This window comes from Prionailurus viverrinus, chromosome B3 (assembly GCF_022837055.1).
Source record: "Prionailurus viverrinus isolate Anna chromosome B3, UM_Priviv_1.0, whole genome shotgun sequence".
Lineage (NCBI taxonomy): Eukaryota > Metazoa > Chordata > Mammalia > Carnivora > Felidae > Prionailurus > Prionailurus viverrinus.
Window position 1 is genome coordinate 106332217 of NC_062566.1, and position 17126 is coordinate 106349342.

Consider the following 17126-nt stretch of genomic DNA (forward strand, 5'->3'; position numbering starts at 1 on the left):
AAATAAGTCAGGCAAAGACCATCAATGATGAGAAAGTGGAAAGTTGATGGGAAACTGGATAAGCTCACAGTAACGTAATAGTGATTATAAAACATTGCGTCAATAACGACCTCAATAATGTGAAAGTGTACATGACAGAAGTTGGGAAGTAGAATGGGGGAAGAGAGCTAAAGGGCAGGGCAAGGAAAATAAGACCCTCATTTCACTAACCCGAAGATCAAGAGACATCATAGATACTTGACAGAACAAGAAAAAAGTGTATATTAAGTCACAAATGATAATTAATGGAGGAACTAAAAATAATATAACTGTACTGGGAAGATGGGGGAAAGGAGAGGAAGGACTAGTGTGTTATCTAGATCTCCTGCCATAGCTAGAAGGGATCATTCCTAAAGTTGGTTTCAAAGAGGGAAGAGCTCTTTCTTGCAGTAGAGTGCCAGCATATAGAGGTACTGATGGAGTCAGGAAATCCCCATTTTATAACCATCACAATAAAATTTCTTTCAGGCAAAAATCATCTACGGATGCTACACACATGGGGTCGAGGTCAAGTTTGATAAGAAACAGAATATTTAATCACTATCAAAGTTTCTCTTCATAACGTGTGCATTAGTTGCAAAAGGAAAAACAATTATACCCTGGAGGAATAGAAGAACATGTTAAGCAAGTGATCAAAGTAAGGAGCAAACAGGGGTGTGTGGATGGCTCAGCTGGAAGAGCATGCGGCTCTTGATCTCAGTCAAGGTTGTGAGTTCAAGCCCCATGTTGGGTCTAGAGTTTACTTAAAAAAAAAAAAAAAAAAAGATTAAAAAAAAAAGGTGGGGGGCAAATAGGTATCATGTGCCTCTGGATATGATAAGTTGAGAAGGCCCAAACATCATTCACATTGTATTTCTCTCAAAAAATTCATAACCTGGGGGTGACTGGGTGGCTCAGTCAGATAAGCATCTAACTCTTTATTTCAGCTCAGGTCTTGATCCCAGGTTCATGGGATGGAGCTCCGTATTGGGCTCTGTGCTGATCATGGAGCCTGCTTAAGATTCTCTTTCTCTCTCTCTCTCTCTCTCTCTCTCTCTCCCTCCCTCCCTCCCTCCTTCTCCCTCTGCCCTTCTCTCCCACTTGCACACACTCTCTCTAAAAAAGACTTTTTTTTTTCATTCATAACCTGAATCTCATCATGAGGAATATCAGACAAACCCGAATGAGAGACATTCTAAAAAACAACTGGCCTTTGTTTTTCACAAGTTTTAGTATCTTTAAAGACAAATGAGAGACTGAGAAATTATTATAGATGGAAACTAGACATGGAAACTAAATGCAATTCATGATGCTGGACTGGATCTTGTACCAGAAAGAAAATAATGCCATAAAACCCATTACTGGGACAACTGACAAAATTGGAATATAGAATATGGAGTCAATATAGAATTTATTGAATCGTTTCTGGTCCTGTCAAGATGAAATAAGCACATGCCACCCTATTAGTCCTCCTGCTAATAATGAAACAAACAAACAAATAAACCTCGACAACATCCATAGCGCAACTGACAGAAGGCATAAAGGTGAAGAAAAGAAGACAAACTGGCTATCGACCTTGGGTGTTGAGTTCCCTGGGATTTTGTCTGTCTCCAGTACATCCAGGCCTGGGCACAGGAGAGCTCCCTAATCCAGAAACACCAATGGGCACAGACCAAAATGCTCCAAGAAAAGCCCACATTCTGTAGCCACAGGACCAGGAAAAAGAGCTTCCCAGAAGAACAGTGCATTTGACCAAATCTACCCCACTCGAGGCAAACATCTCAAAAAGTCTACTCCCCTCCTGCTCCCCTTTTGCTTCACTGTCAGACCCTACGCCTTTCCCTAACACTTCATTTAGAACCTGGGCTGCATCCTAGATAAAGCAGCTCTACTTTGGGTCAACCAAGCTGAATTTGGGGAGGATCTTTTGGCAAAAACTCCAGCTTTTACAAGGTCTCTGCCCTCTTTTCTGTCATCTTTCTTCTATAAGGCAATCAAAGCTCTTTTTGTTTGGGCTAGACAAATGCCCTCAGGGCAAAGTAGCTTAAAAATGGCTTTCTGCTAGAATGCCTGACCAGATTTTCCCTTCATTTTTGAATCTATTCCTTAATCCTTTGTCAACTCTTAGATAAAATAATAAAAATTTCTCCTTAAAAGCATCAATCTTTCATTATTTAGATCTTTTTAACAAAAGAGCCTGTAGAATAACCCAGACTGCCATTATTATAAACAGGAAGTCTACTTTTTAAAAACTTTGTTTTGAAGTATATCAGATAAAGAAAAACAAACAAATCATAACTGTACAGCTGGATAGAGGTTCACAGGAAATCTATACTCATATAACTAGTATCTGAAACAATTATCAGTAGCTCAAGGGTTCTTTTCTTCACCACCTTTATTACCTCCTGCAAAGGGAACAAGTCTCTTGACTTCTAACTCTGTAGTTTAGGTTTGCCATTTTTTTTAGCTTTATAAATGGAATCATAACATTTTGAGACTTCTTTTGCCAATTATTTTATTTGCCATTACATCATATATTATTTATTATTATAGTTGTAAGACTCATCCATTTGGATGTAAAACAATAGTTCATTCATTCTCATCGCTGTAGAGTATCCCGTTGAATGAATAAGCCACAATTTATCCACTCTACTGTTGATGGAGAAGAACCACTGAGTCAGTCACAGGGTATGCATATATTTGGTTTTAGGAGTACTTCCAAACATATTTTCAAACTCGTACAAATTTAACCTCTTACCAGCAATGTAGGAGAATCCTAGCTCTTTGTCTACCCTTGACCAATTATTTTTAACCACCTGTGAAACCCTCAGTTACAAACAAAATAGTATCTTCTGTTTGCACCCCATAACATCCAGGATCTCATGTCCCATTTTTAAACTCTGGGCTCTGAGTTAGCAAGTTCAGTTTCTGAACTTCTGTCAGGTAAAAATGGGAAATAAGAGGAGAAAGAATTATTAAAGAAGTGATAAATTTGATTTAGAAAGAAACTAGAAAAAGGGCAGAAAAAAGAGGAGGGGAAAAAAAGTCCTGGGCTACATGGATGCTGGTTCTGTGAGTTTTCCAAGAGAGTTGAGAGTAGGGTGAAAAAGTGTCAAAGCAACCGGATTAGGCCCAACATAGAGCTAAGACTCATGTCAGTAACCCAAAATTTAACTACATTTCTATGCTTGGTTCTCCCAGAAAAGGAAGGCCTCAGCAAGTAATCTGTGTTTCCCTTTTCAACACAAGTTCCCCAACGTGGCTCTGAGACTTCCCTTTGCTCCATGTAAGGAAAGTAACCTTGCAGTAACCAATCTGTTTCTACCTAGTATGACTTCCCTGTGTCTGCTTCCTTGTGCCTGTGAAAGTCTCTCATTTTATACAGCTTCTGGGAGACCTTTTCTATCTGCTAGATTGGATGCTGCCCGATTCAGGAATTGCTGAATAAAAGCCAGAAGATCAGTAAATTATGGACATTTTTCTTTTAACAGGAGGGTAAGGGGTTTTAGAATGTGAGAAATATATAGTGAGTTAAAAATGGAAGTTATTACTGTGAATTATGGATATCGGATTTCTTTGTTGCTTGATTGGAATTACTATCAACTGTGGTGTCTAAATGGGGTGTCTCTAGATCAGCCAATCCCATGGAAGCTGGTGGGGCACAGGCTGCAGGAGGTGAAAGAATTCTAGTGAGGCAGAACAAAAGAGATAGAAATTTGGGAGAGGCAGGCAGGACAGCAGAGGAGAGACTGTCGGCCATGGGGCAGTGGGTGGGGGCTGCTTTCAAGGGAGAAGCTGAGGATGGTGATGTATGGAATTTTTTTTTGGTAACTGTGCTGAGTTGTAAATAGCCCATTGGTTAGTTAGGGCCTATGGATATTTTGAGGTGGGTCACCTTATGGGCCTGTCTGTATTCCATTGCTCAAACCTTTTAACCACCTGTTTGTCTCAAAGCAGCCTCTACATCAACTACTTTTGGTTATTGAATTATTCCTTTATAACTGGAACCCCACACATATTGAATCATGTAGAGCTTTACTTCACATAAACATAAACCAGAGTTTTACTTTACATAAATCAGCTAGGAGAGTTAATTGAAGGTATTTGAATAACACTTCCACTAATTTCCTTGACAATATCCCTCCCTGCCCCTCCAACCCCAGGCTTTGATAAAACCTACTCTTACGAATTCTTACCAAATGACCACTCTCCAATTCTTTATTCAAGGAAGATTTGGGAACCTTGTTCAAACGCTTCTATACCAAATTCATGCCATAATCCTGGATTTCAATAGCCACAGTACATGGCTCATCCAACAGGATAGCTTTGTGATTAGGGTATCTATTTAATTCCAGTGACCTTCACCTAGATTCAGTGATGTGTTGTCGAAGCCAGTTCATTCCAGCTCTTGAGAGCTGATTGTTCACATCTCTTTCTAGTGCTGCACTCAGTAACATGTTGGTAACTTGAAATCACCTTGGTGGCAGTATTTACATGATTAAAATCAACAAATGCTACAAATCAGGGATTTTTTTAATTTTTGAGGACCAGGTTACCAGTAATTGTTAGGATGTCCTTGGAACCACAGTAGAGGGGATGGCCATCTTGCCAGCGCAACCCAATGAAAAGCCCCTAGTAGTGTGCCAGAACGAATTGGAGGTCAACCAATCACCGAGCGAAGGCACGACCTGACAGGAAAAAGGCCCACCCAGACCTAAACCCGGAACTGCTGCAGCTTAAAAACCCCATCCCCACCACACCTGGGGGCGACTTCCCTGACTCCCCTCTCTCTCTCTCTCCCTGAGTCACAGAACCTCGCCCGAGACCTTAGTTCCCAAATAAAGCCTTTGACTGCTAAAATTTTTTAGCCTCTGACTCCTATCTTTACCCTGCCTTACGCCTGACCCTAACAGTAATGACTGCCTCTATCTCACTTCAACTTCTCTCACGCAGATTCAGAAACAACCCGGGACTTGGTCATCAGCCGGAATTGTCCCACACCAGAAATATAAAACTAGAATATTTCATTCTTTAACCACCACCTCAACTCTCAGCTCCCACAGCCCTATTCCCCTATACCTTCTCTTCAACGTCACACTAGACCTTCAGGCTCTACTTGTGTATTGTCTATACATCACAGAGGCAGAAAGGCTTCCAGTTGACCATGCGGTACTGCTTCCTTTGATCCTTCATTGAGAAACCAAACAAACTACTCAACATTTATCAGTTATCTCCTGGAGTAATGCAAGGTTAATAACAATCCTATTTCTTCAAAAATCAATCAAAATTTGTTTTTACCTTCATCATGAAATGTTCGTGGTATCTTCTCTTCTTTATTTTATTTAAGTAAGCTATACACATCCAGCATGAGGCCTGAACTCATGACCTCGAGATCAAAAGTAGCATGCTAGGGGTACCTGAGTGGCTCAGTCAGTTGAGCATCTGACTTTAGCTCAGGTCATGATCTCGTGGTTTGTGGGTCCGAGCCCCATGTCAGACTCTGTGTTGACAGCGGAGAGCCTGGAGCCTGCTTCAGATTCTGTGTCTTCCTCTCTGCCCCTCCCCCACTTGCACTCTGTCTGTCTGTCTCTCTCTCAAAATAAATAAACATTTTAAGAGAATTTTAAAAAAAAGTAGTATGCTCTACCAACTGAGTCAGCCAAGGGCCCCTCTTTTCTCTCTCTCTCTTTTAAATACCTGTTATCTTTGGGGCGCCTGGGTGGCGCAGTCGGTTAAGTGTCCGACTTCAGCCAGGTCACGATCTCGCGGTCCGTGAGTTCGAGCCCTGTGTCAGGCTCTGGGCTGATGGCTCGGAGCCTGGAGCCTGTTTCCGATTCTGTGTCTCCCTCTCTCTCTGCCCCTCCCCCGTTCATGCTCTGTCTCTCTCTGTCCCAAAAATAAATAAAAAACGTTGAAAAAAAAAATAAATAAATACCTGTTATCTTTGTTTTTAATCAAAAAGGTAAATCAAACAATCAGGCAACACCATTCAGGAGGTTCTGAGTAACAATTCTGGCAGGAAATTATATACAAATACGTGTCCTTATAATCTGAAAATGATATGTGTATTTGCAGGAATAATGGAGGACTAGTGTATTGGTTTCCTGTCACTGCTGTAACAAATTACCACAAACTCAGTTGCTTAAAATGACATAAATTTATTATCTTATAGTTATATAGGTTAGAGGTCCTATGCAAGTCTACAAAACTAAAATCAAGGTGTCGACACAGATGCATTCCCTCTAGAGGTTCTAGAGGAGAATTTATTTTCTTGCCTTTTCCAGCTTCTACAGGCTGCAATGGGATCTTCTCTTCGTATTCATATAGGGGGTGAATCTGTTCATATCTGCCAACAGATATAAAGTGGTTTCTGCCTTTTCTCTTTCAGATGTGCCCTGTATCAACAGACAATTGATCAATTAACTTTCGAATGTCACTTAAAAAGAAACATAATACAAAAATAACAAAAAGAAATATAGAGACAGGAAATGGATTTATAATAATAAAAAAATAACAAAAAGAAATACATAGAGAGACAGACAGACAGTGGATTTCTAATGAAAATAGCTGTTCAGTCATACAAATATTCCCATGAGGAATGCCATTTCAGAAAACATCCCCTCAAGGGAACATTTGGGAGAAGCATCTGCTTAAATACGATAAATCCTTGGATTGCGAATAACTTGTTTTGTGAGTGTCCCACAAGATGAGCAAACATTTCTCATAAATTTTAACTTGATAAACGAGCGATGTCTTGCAATACGAGTAGTACATGATGCTGCTGTACATCACATAATCACAACTGAGCCAACAGTTTTCTCTCTCTCTCACTGTGGGTCTCAGGCCCCAGTGATTTTTCAGAACGTTGGAAGGTGTCCACAAGTGACACTACTGTATTTTTTGTCACTTCAAAGCGCCTATGGACAGTCCTTTGCTTTTCCATACAAGAGTAAGCTTGGGAATGCTTTCCGTCACTCTAGGTGAGGCGGTCTGCAGATACAGACCCTTTCCTCTCCTGCCTTATTTCCAGTTACATTAAATACAGTATATGACAAGAGCTTATTAATACTGTACTATAGTCAACATTTGTATGAACGTGTACAATGGCCCCCATGTAGAAAAAGATTCCATTGAGCCAATACATAGCAGTGATTCCGTTAGAGATAGTGAAAGTCGTCCTACACAATAACCCTCCTCTCTCTTGTCTCCCTCACCCCAGTCACAAAGATTTTCAAAGGTAAGTAGAGGTTTATTGGTTAATTTTCTTTATATTTTGCATTTTCCTTATTATTTTGTATCATATTACAGTATTGTAATCAATTATATATGAATATTTTGGGGTTGTGGAATGAATCATCTGAGTTTCCATCATTTCTTATGGGGAAATCCACTTTGATATATAAGTGCTTTGGATTACAAGCATGTTTTTAGAATGAATTATGCTTGCAAACCAAGGTCTTACTGTACTAATATAATACTGTGATGGTCCGGACATTACACATGGACTAAAGTACTTCTACCACAACAATTCCCAAAAGGGGACTCATTAATTGTATTTGAAGGAGAAAGGAATTGAAAATAACTATACTGCAATAGAAAATGACATTTGTAAAAACTTGCTTTGTCATCATACACATAAAGAGCTTAGATACACAGCTAATTATGCTCACATGTTGCTTTGAATACCAGTTGCTAGGGAATGGTAACATCTCCCTATTCTAAACCTAATTTACAGTTTCAGTCCTGTTTCCATATTTTCTGTCTTTGTGTCTTAGAAGCACAGCCACCAGGATTGATGACCTTGAAGTCAAGTCAAAATAAGTAACCCAACTGAAGCACAGACAGAAAAAAATTTTTTCAATTACATTCAAGACATGTGGTACACACTCAAAAGATCTAGCACGTTTGTAATTGGAGTTTCAAAATAAGAAAAGAGAAACAAAAGGGTTGAAGAAATGGTGACTAAAAAAATTGCCAAACCTGATGACAGACATCAACCACAGATTCAATAAACTGCAAATCTTAGGCATGATAAAGATAATAAACTCATACCAAGGCACATCATAGTCAAAGTGTTTACAATTAAAGACAGAAAAACTTAGATGCAACCACAGAGGGGAGAAAAAGACACACTACCTTCAAAGATACAAGAAGACTGAGGGCTGACTTTTAACTAAAGCAGTCAGAAAATAATAGAATGACATCTTCAATGTGCTGGGGAAAAAAACCTGTTATCCTAGGGTTTTATGCCCAATGAAAATACCATTCAAAAATTAAGATTAAATAAAGAAGTTTTCAGGGAAAAAAAAAAAAACAAACTGAAGGGACCTACTGCTATAAGAACTATACTATAAGAAATACTAAATGAAATTCTTCAAGTTGATGGAAAATTAGCCCATTTTAGAAACACAGAATAGTAGAAAGGAATAAAGAACAATAGAATTGGTAAATGTGTAGAGAAACAGATATAAGTACTAGCAGTTAACAGTAACAATAATAATGTCTTGTAGGATTTATTACATTTGGAAAAGTACATGATAATAGTACAGTGGCTATAGGGTAGTTTAAAATGGAGTTAAAATATAAATTTCTTAATTTGGGGCAGAAATTATAAAAGTTTTAATTTTAAGTTATCATAAGTCAAATACATATGCATTTTTTAATCTGTAGGTCAAGGGTAATCACTAAAGATAACAGAAGTATATAATTAAAACACAAAAGAAAGACGCAATAATAAAATTAAAATATTTAATTCAAAGAAAGTGATAAAGGAAAAATTAAGAAACTGTGTTAGGGTTCTCCAGAGAACAGAATGAATAGACTGTGTGTATGTATGTAGAAAGAGATTTTATTTTAAGAAATTGGTTCATGCAATTATGAAGCCTGGCAAGTCTAAAATCTATAGGGTAGACCAGCAGGCTGGAGACCCAGAGACAAGCCAATGTTGCGCAACTCAAGTCTGAAGATAATCTGCTGGCAGAATTCCCTCTTACTCAGGGGAGGTCAATTTTTGTTTTGAATAGGACTTCAACTATTGAATGAGGCCACCCACATAATGGAGGGCATTCTGCTTTATTTAAAATCCACCACTTTAAATGTTAATCTCACCCAAAAACACTCTCACAGAAACATCAAAAATACTATTTGACCAAATATCTGGGCATTGTGGCCCAGCCAAGCTGACCCATAAATTAACCATCATATGAACAAAGAATAGATGGGGAAAATAGACAATAAACATCAGCATGGTAGACTTAAATCCAACTTCATCAGAATTTACTTTAAGCATCAATAGTCTAAACATTCCAATTTAAAAGCAAAGATTATACGATTGGATTAAAAGACACAAAGCTCAACTATGTGCTGTTTACATAATAGATAAGCTTTAAATGTAACAACACACAATGGTTGAAGAAAAAATGGAAAAAAAATTGCCATGCAAACACCAACTGAAAGAAATGTGGTTTCGCTAATATCAACGTATCTCCCTCTCTCTGCCCCTCCCCTGCTCATGCTCTGTCTGTCTCTCTCTCAAAAGTAAATAAAACATTTTAAAAAAAAGTTTTTCTTAAATATCAAAAGTGTGGGACACTGTGAGACAAGAAGTATCACATGAAATAAAGGGTGAGATTTCATGATAAAAAGGGGCAATTCAACAGAAAAGTAAAAATCTCAAATTTGTGTGCAAATTGGTTCACAATTAAAAAGTAAATGTTGACAGAACTATACAGGGAAAAACCCATAATAATTAAGTGCCAATTTTAACACACCTTTCTCAGTAACTTACTGAGCCTAAAAATCTCAGTCAATTTAGCCCTCGCTGCAAGGCGAAGCCAGGTAAAAGACCTGGAAATCTGACATGGCCTAAGAATCTTGGTACAGAATCTTCTCCAGAGTCCACTCCAGAGGACCTGCTTCCAGTCCTTCTCTCCCTCCTGTGACCTTGCTGTCAAGCTGTCACCTGGAGATGCAGTCATCTTAAGTCTTGACTGGGGCTGACCGAAATTGTTAGAGGCCTAAGTTCCCCACTGGCTATTGGGAGCAGGCCTCAGTTTCTTGCCCAGAGGACTCTCCAGAGCATTGCTTGCTATGTCCTCATGACAGGGCAGCTGGTCTACCCAAATGAATGATGCAAGAGAAGGAGCAAGGAGGAAGTCATGGTGCCTTTTATGGCCTACTGACATCCCTCCACTTTTGCCATATTCCACTTACTAAAAGCTAGTCACTAAGTCCTACACTCAAAAGCAGGGAAATGTGCCACCACCATTTGAAGGAAACAGTATGAAAGAATTTGTGGCTTAATTTGCTGCAGGAATACTCTCTGTTAAGGTTTTTTCCCTAAAATAATGTTTCTAAAAGTTATATACCCCAGCACTGGGGATAGAAAGATAAACAAGAAAGGCAAAAATCTTACAGAACTTACCTTCCACTATGACAAAACAATAAATGAGTATAAAAATTAATTTTAGATAGTGATAAGTGCTACAGATAGAAAAGGGTAAGTAATAGTATCAGGGAAGGTAAATAGAGTAATTTTTGACAGTGTGATTAGACAGGCCTCTCACAGGTATATTAACATAAATGAGATCATATACATTCTATTAGATAATCCAACTTTATCATTCAATAAGGCTCTCTGTCTTAACCAGCTAGGGCTGCAATAACAAAATACCATAGTTTGGGTAGCTTAAACAGCAAACATTTATTTCTCATAGTTCTGGAGGCTGGGAACTCTGTCAAGGTGCCAGTCAATTCAGTTCTGGCGAGCACTTACTTCGCGGCTTTAGTGTCCTTACATGGCAGAGAGAAGAGAGCTCAGGTCCCCCTCTTCTTATAAGAACACTAATCCCATCATGGGGATCCCACCCTTGAGACCTCATCTAAACCTAATCACCTCTCAAAGGTTCCACCTCCAAATACCATCACACTTAGGGTTAGGTCCTCAATACTTGAATTCTAGAAGGTCAAGTTTCAAGCTGTAGCAGGTGTCTTTCATATCTATACACTAATAGCTTTCCTTTATTTATTTAAAATTTTTTTTGTTTATTTATTTTGAGAGAGCAAGTGGGGTAGGGGTAGAGAGAAAGGGGAGAGAGAGAATCCCAAGCAGGCCCCACAGTGTCAGTGCAAAGACCAATGTGGGGCTTGAACTCACAAACTGTGAGATTATGACCTGAGCTGAAATCAAGAGTTGGATGCTTAAACCAAGTGAGCCACTCATGTGCCCCTCTATACACTAACATCTTTCCTTTAAAACTATATCCATCTTGGGGCGCCTGGGTGGCGCAGTCGGTTAAGCGTCCGACTTCAGCCAGGTCACGATCTCGCGGTCAGTGAGTTCGAGCCCCGCGTGGGGCTCTGGGCTGATGGCTCAGAGCCTGGAGCCTGTTTCCGATTCTGTGTCTCCCTCTCTCTCTGCCCCTCCCCCATTCATGCTCTGTCTCTCTCTGTCTCAAAAAAAATAAATAAACGTTGAAAAAAAAATTAAAAAAAAACTATATCCATCTTGATGAAAATTTTTCTTCCCCAATTGTAAACAATGCTGTGATTAACACTCATATTGTATCATATGTGTGTGTATATATATATATATATATACACACACACACACACATACCTTTGTGTGCATGTATAAATATTTTTATAGGATAAGTGCCTACAAGTGAAATTACTTGGTCAAAAAAAGCACGATTTAAATTTTAGATAACATCACTTCAGAAAGGTTGTAAAAACGTACACCTCCTCAAAAAAGGGTAAACACTGTTTCTGTAGTAGCTGTCAGTACAAACATATATATAAAAAGATTTTATATCAAAAGACTTTATATACAGTTGACCACTGAAGGAGGTGGGGTGGGGAAACGACCCTTTGCATAGTTGAAAAGTCCACATGACTTTTTAAAATAACTTTTGACTCCCACTATTGGCCAGAAGCCTTACTGATAATATAAAGTTGACTAAACACCTTTTGTATATGTATTATACACTGTATCTTTACAACAAAACGAGAGAAAAGAGGGGCGCCTGGGTGGCGCAGTCGGTTAAGCGTCCGACTTCAGCCAGGTCACGATCTCGCGGTCCGGGAGTTCGAGCCCCGCGTCGGGCTCTGGGCTGATGGCTCAGAGCCTGGAGCCTGTTTCTGATTCTGTGTCTCCCTCTCTCTCTGCCCCTCCCCCGTTCATGCTCTGTCTCTGTCCCCAAAATAAATAAACGTTGAAAAAAAATATTAAAAAAAAAAAAAAGAGAGAAAAGAAAATGTTAAGGAAATCACAAGGAAGAGAAAATACATTTACAGTGCTGTACAGTATTTATCTTTAAAAAATCCACGTGGATCCATGCAGTTCAAACCCATGTTATTTAACTGTATTTCTATTCTCTTACAGATGGGCCATTCTCAGTCTTCATTTTATCTCATCAATCTGTTAACATTTAACATTGTCCCCTCTTCCACAAATCACTTTCTTCATTTATCTTCTCAGGCTATATGCTCTCCTGGTTATCCTCGTAACACACTACACTCCCCTTTTCGATCTTTCCTCCTGGTTCCCCTTCATCTCCTTGAATTTGACCATTCCCTTGGTCAAATGACATGTAACTTCACAGAATGAAATACCACATCTCCAACTAGACGTCTAAGAGACATCTAAAAAGCATCTAAAGCTGCATTCATAAGCTTAACTCAAAAACCTCATCCTTTCACAGCATTACCTTATTTTAACTTCGTAAACTGCAACTCCATCTTTCCAGTTGCTCAAACCAAATCCTTTTTCTCTTACATCCCAACTCCTCTCTTCTTTCAGATTTCTGCTCAAGACAGATCCTGCCTCCTACCACTGTTCCCTATACTCCTGGTTTGCCTCTTTTTTTTAAATGCCATGCCTTGGGGCACCTGGGTGGCTCAGCTGGCTAAGCGTCCAACTTCAGCTCAGGTCTTGATCTTGCAGTTCATGGGTTTGAGCTTCACATCAGGCTCTGTGCTGATAGTTGAGCTCGGAGCCTGCTTTGGATTCTGTGTCTCCCTCTCTCTCTCGGCCCCTCCCCAACTCTTGTAGTCTCTCTCTCAAAAATTAAATAAACATTGTTTTGTTTTTAATGCCACGTCTCAATATCTAAAATTAGGGTGTTTCTTTAATTGCTCATGGTCTCCTCTGCCAGAATATTAGACGAGGGTAGGAATTTAGCTGGTTCGTTATGGTATCTCCAGCATCTAGAGCCGTTTTATGTTGCTGTTGGCATAGTGGTGACTCAATAGTTATTTGCTCAATAAATGAGTGAACAGTACAGGTCATACATAGATATAATTGAAAAGCAGGCTGATGAAGTGGCAAAGGCAATACATTTAGAGATAAGGCATCGAGGGTTGGGGTTTAGCCTGGGCACAGCTATGTTTAGGCAATTTATCCTTCAATGTTGATTTGGTCACATGTAAAATGGGGTTTATGCCATATTCCTCAGCAAATGAAGCAGTTGATACAGTATTTCTTTGGATTGCAATACACAAGTTTCACCACTGGCAACACCTAGGAAAATATGCTTCGAGTCTCCTCTTAATTTCACCTACTCAGGTATAACACGATTTGAGTGTACATCTTCAGAGTCTCTTACATACAGTACACTGTACCTTTAAAGGTCCACTTGTGCAAACTTTTGAGAATAAAGGCAATTACTAGGGAAAAAATCGCCAGAGTCTAATTCCACTATGGTGACGGCTACACAACTATGTATATATGCTAACAATCATTAACTGCACACTTAAAACAGGTGAATTTTATGCTATGTAAACTACATCCCAATAAAACCGTTAATAAACCCCCCCCAAATAAAAAAATGAATCACGTTCAATAAGTAAGCTCTGCCATCGGTTAGACACGGTTTAGGAAAAAAACCCCGGTATTTGGTAGAGTCCAAAGTGACCTGAAAAACCTGTCTTCAGAACTGCATTGGGATAACTAAGCTGAAAGCTGTAAGAACCTAGCCAGGTTCCTCCAGCAAAGAAAGCTTCATACTCGGAAACTGGCGGTACCAGTCCTCACGAGATGCCTCCCTCCGGTCCTGTTCTGCAAGCAAAACCCCATCTCACTTCTGCAGAGTGGACGCCTGCGGGGAGATTGTCTCTCTCCCCCAACACCCCCCCACACACACACACACGTGGGTCACTTGGAGTCTAATTCAAGTAGCGTCCGTCCTCTCCAACCCCAGATCTGCGCGGGGAAGCTGACGACCCTTCTCGCACTGACCGACCCCGAGGTTACCCCGGGCACTGGGAGCCACGCGGCGCTCCAGCTCAGAACGGCCTCGCACAGCGCATAGGCTTCGACCTTGGCCAAGGAGTCACCTGAGTTTTTAAAACGGTTACGGGGACCGCCCGGACCTTCGGACTTGGGGCTGTGGGCGCCACCACAGCCTGCCCGCGCGGGAACTCGCTCAGAATTCCCCCGGGGTAAGCACCGCGCGCGCAGCCGGGAACGCCCTGGCCGCCAGTGCCCCGCTCCCGCGCGCGCGCGAAACTGTTCTCCCGCGAGACCGCCCCTCCTTTGGGCTGGGCTGGAATCGCGAGGTCCCCGCCCCACACGAAGGCGCGAACTGAAACGGCTGTTCCACCTTCCAATCATTTCCGCCAGCGAGTCACTAGCAAGGTCCTCTGCGTCTTTTTCGCCCACTTCCGCCTTCAGCGTCGCTCGTCTACCGCCCCGATTACGAGCGTCTTCCGTTCCCGCCCCGCGCAGCATCCCCGGCGCAGCCCAGTTAGGCGCGGCGCAGGCGCAGTAGTGCGGGTCGTCTGCACCGTAGCTAATGACGGGCGGGGCTGCTGCGCGCAGCCCGGGAAAGGATCCCACCTGCGTTTTGGCCGCATCCATTGTAGAATCTTGAATGGGACTCCTGCCCAGGCACGTGGTTTCCGTAGAAGCAGCTGCACTTGTCGCTAGCATGTGTTGGGCCGCGGGCGAGCGTTCAGAGCGTTCATGGTTCCTCTTTTGCGGAAGGGGACACTGCGCATAGGCCCGGAGAGAGGTTGTTGATCTTCCAGCCTTTCACGCCTGAAAATGGCCCTTTCATTTGAGGGAACGGTCTCCAGACAGAAAGTGCCTGGCTATGCCTGCTGGCTCCTGTCTTGGGTTAACAAGCTCCATTATTCTGACCCGAAAAATGTTGCTGCTAGGCTAGTTGTATGATTGGGAAAAGATGGGATACAATAGGCAGAGAGGGAAAGGTCAGGACCTGAGGTCTCAGGGTGAGGAAAAACACCTATTTTGGAACAATGCTGGGAGTGTCTGACCTTAGCAAACTCCGTCAGGCATAAGGTTCCTCTTTGGAATGTAACAGACACCAGCTACTCCCCCTCAGGATTCCCTCAGGAATTAGATCAAAGACCTAACTAAAAATCAGTACCATAAAACGTATGACCGCAAGGAATGGTATGGTCATAGACATACAATGGAAATGAGCCAATCAGCAGTGGTCATAGACATACAATGGAAATGAGCCAATCAGCAATGGACAACCCAGCTCGTAGAGCTATCAAGCCAGTTAGGGTAGAACCTGAGAAGGAACAAGGGGGAAGAGAAAGAGAGGGTGACCAGAACCTTATATAACAAAGGTCCTTGACTATTTTCCGGGGGCACTCACTTTGGGATGCTCCCTCTCTGTAAGGAGAGCTTTCTTCCATACTATTCTTCCTTTCTGATCTTATACTACAATAAACTTTTGCCTGCTGCTCACTTCGTGTCCACCTCTTCATTCTTCAAAGCAGCGAGACAACGAATCCTGGGTTTTGAGGTTAAAAAAAAACAAAAAACAAACCTGCAACAATTGGGGCTGCCTGAAACCCCAGAGGCACAAGTCAGAAATCCAGGCCACACTTCCTAATTTTGAGGTCAATTTTAAAATTTTTTGTTCAACCCAACATTTGACCAAGGGTTATAAGGCTGGTTAATAGCCGATAGGCAACAAGAACTTTCTCCTTCCAGGCCGCTGCTTTCCCCACTGTTAAGAGTTTTACTGCATGCTAAGTGGAGGCCCATAAATTTACCATTTCTCCTCAAACTCATGCTGTCTTCCATTTGCCACATCCCCAGTCTTAGACCTAGAGTCACTTTCTAGTTTGGTCCCTAAGAAAATTCATCAATCCAGTTGACCCCTCCCTATCCCACAAACGAAGGAGATCTGATTGCTTAGCTAGTGGATCTGGTTGTCATCGTTAACTCTACTTTTGGTCATTTGGGCAGTTTCTAGTTTGGGGCGATTATCAACAATGCTGCCATAATCTGTAAATGTCTTTTTGTGGAATCTATTATGCATTTCTACTAGGTAGGTATATATGTAGGAGTAGAATTGCCTGTTTAAAGCCATGCATGTATTCAGTTTGGGTACATGTGAACTATGGTAGGCAGAATAATGGCTCCCCCAAAATGTCTATGTCCTGATCCCTGGAATCTGTATTTTGGGCTACCTGGCAAAAGGAAATTAAGGTTGCTCATCAGCTGACTTTAAAATAATTATTTTGGATTGTCCAGGTGTGGCCAGTGTAATCACAAGAGTACTTAAAAGGGGAGGAGGGAAACAGGACTGAGAGAACTAGAGAAATGGTAGTGTGAGGAAGGCTGGGAGGGCCTGATGTCCCTGGTTTTGAAGGTGAAAAGTGGTGGCAATGAGCCAAGAGGATGTGCATCTTCTAGAACTCGGGGAAGGCAAGGAAATAGATTTTCTCCTCTCCAGAAGTGACATGTAGCCCTGCCAACACCTGATGAGACTTCCAGAAATGTAGGATAATAAATATTGTTCCAGCCACAAAGTTTGGACAATTTGTTACAGCAGCAACAGGACACAAATACACTGCCACAACTGCTTCCCAAAGTAGTTTTGTCAATTCATAGACTTAGGGCTCTTTGAAAAAATATCCAGCCTTCAGCCCTATACCTCTCTAACCGAACTGGTATCTCATGATGGTCGAACTGGTATCTCATGATGGTCGGGGGTGGGGGTGTGGGGAGGTGGGTGGGGGCGGCGCAGTGGTAATTAAATTCATTAGATGATTCTGATACATCCTGAAGTTGAGAACTACTTATCTGAAGCCTTAAAGCTAAACCCAGTTCTCATCATTGAAGAATG

The 17126-nt window shown here is 41.3% G+C and overlaps 1 long non-coding RNA gene across 1 annotated transcript; it reads right to left on the bottom strand.

Annotated features, from left to right (window-relative positions):
• Positions 1–6160: 6160 nt before the first annotated feature.
• On the bottom strand, positions 6161–14504 carry LOC125168987 (uncharacterized). Its single transcript, XR_007153377.1, has 2 exons — positions 14353–14504; positions 6161–6413 (listed from the first exon to the last, which is right to left on the bottom strand). It is a non-coding gene; the product is annotated as an uncharacterized LOC125168987 (long non-coding RNA).
• Between the last annotated feature and the right edge of the window lie 2622 nt (positions 14505–17126).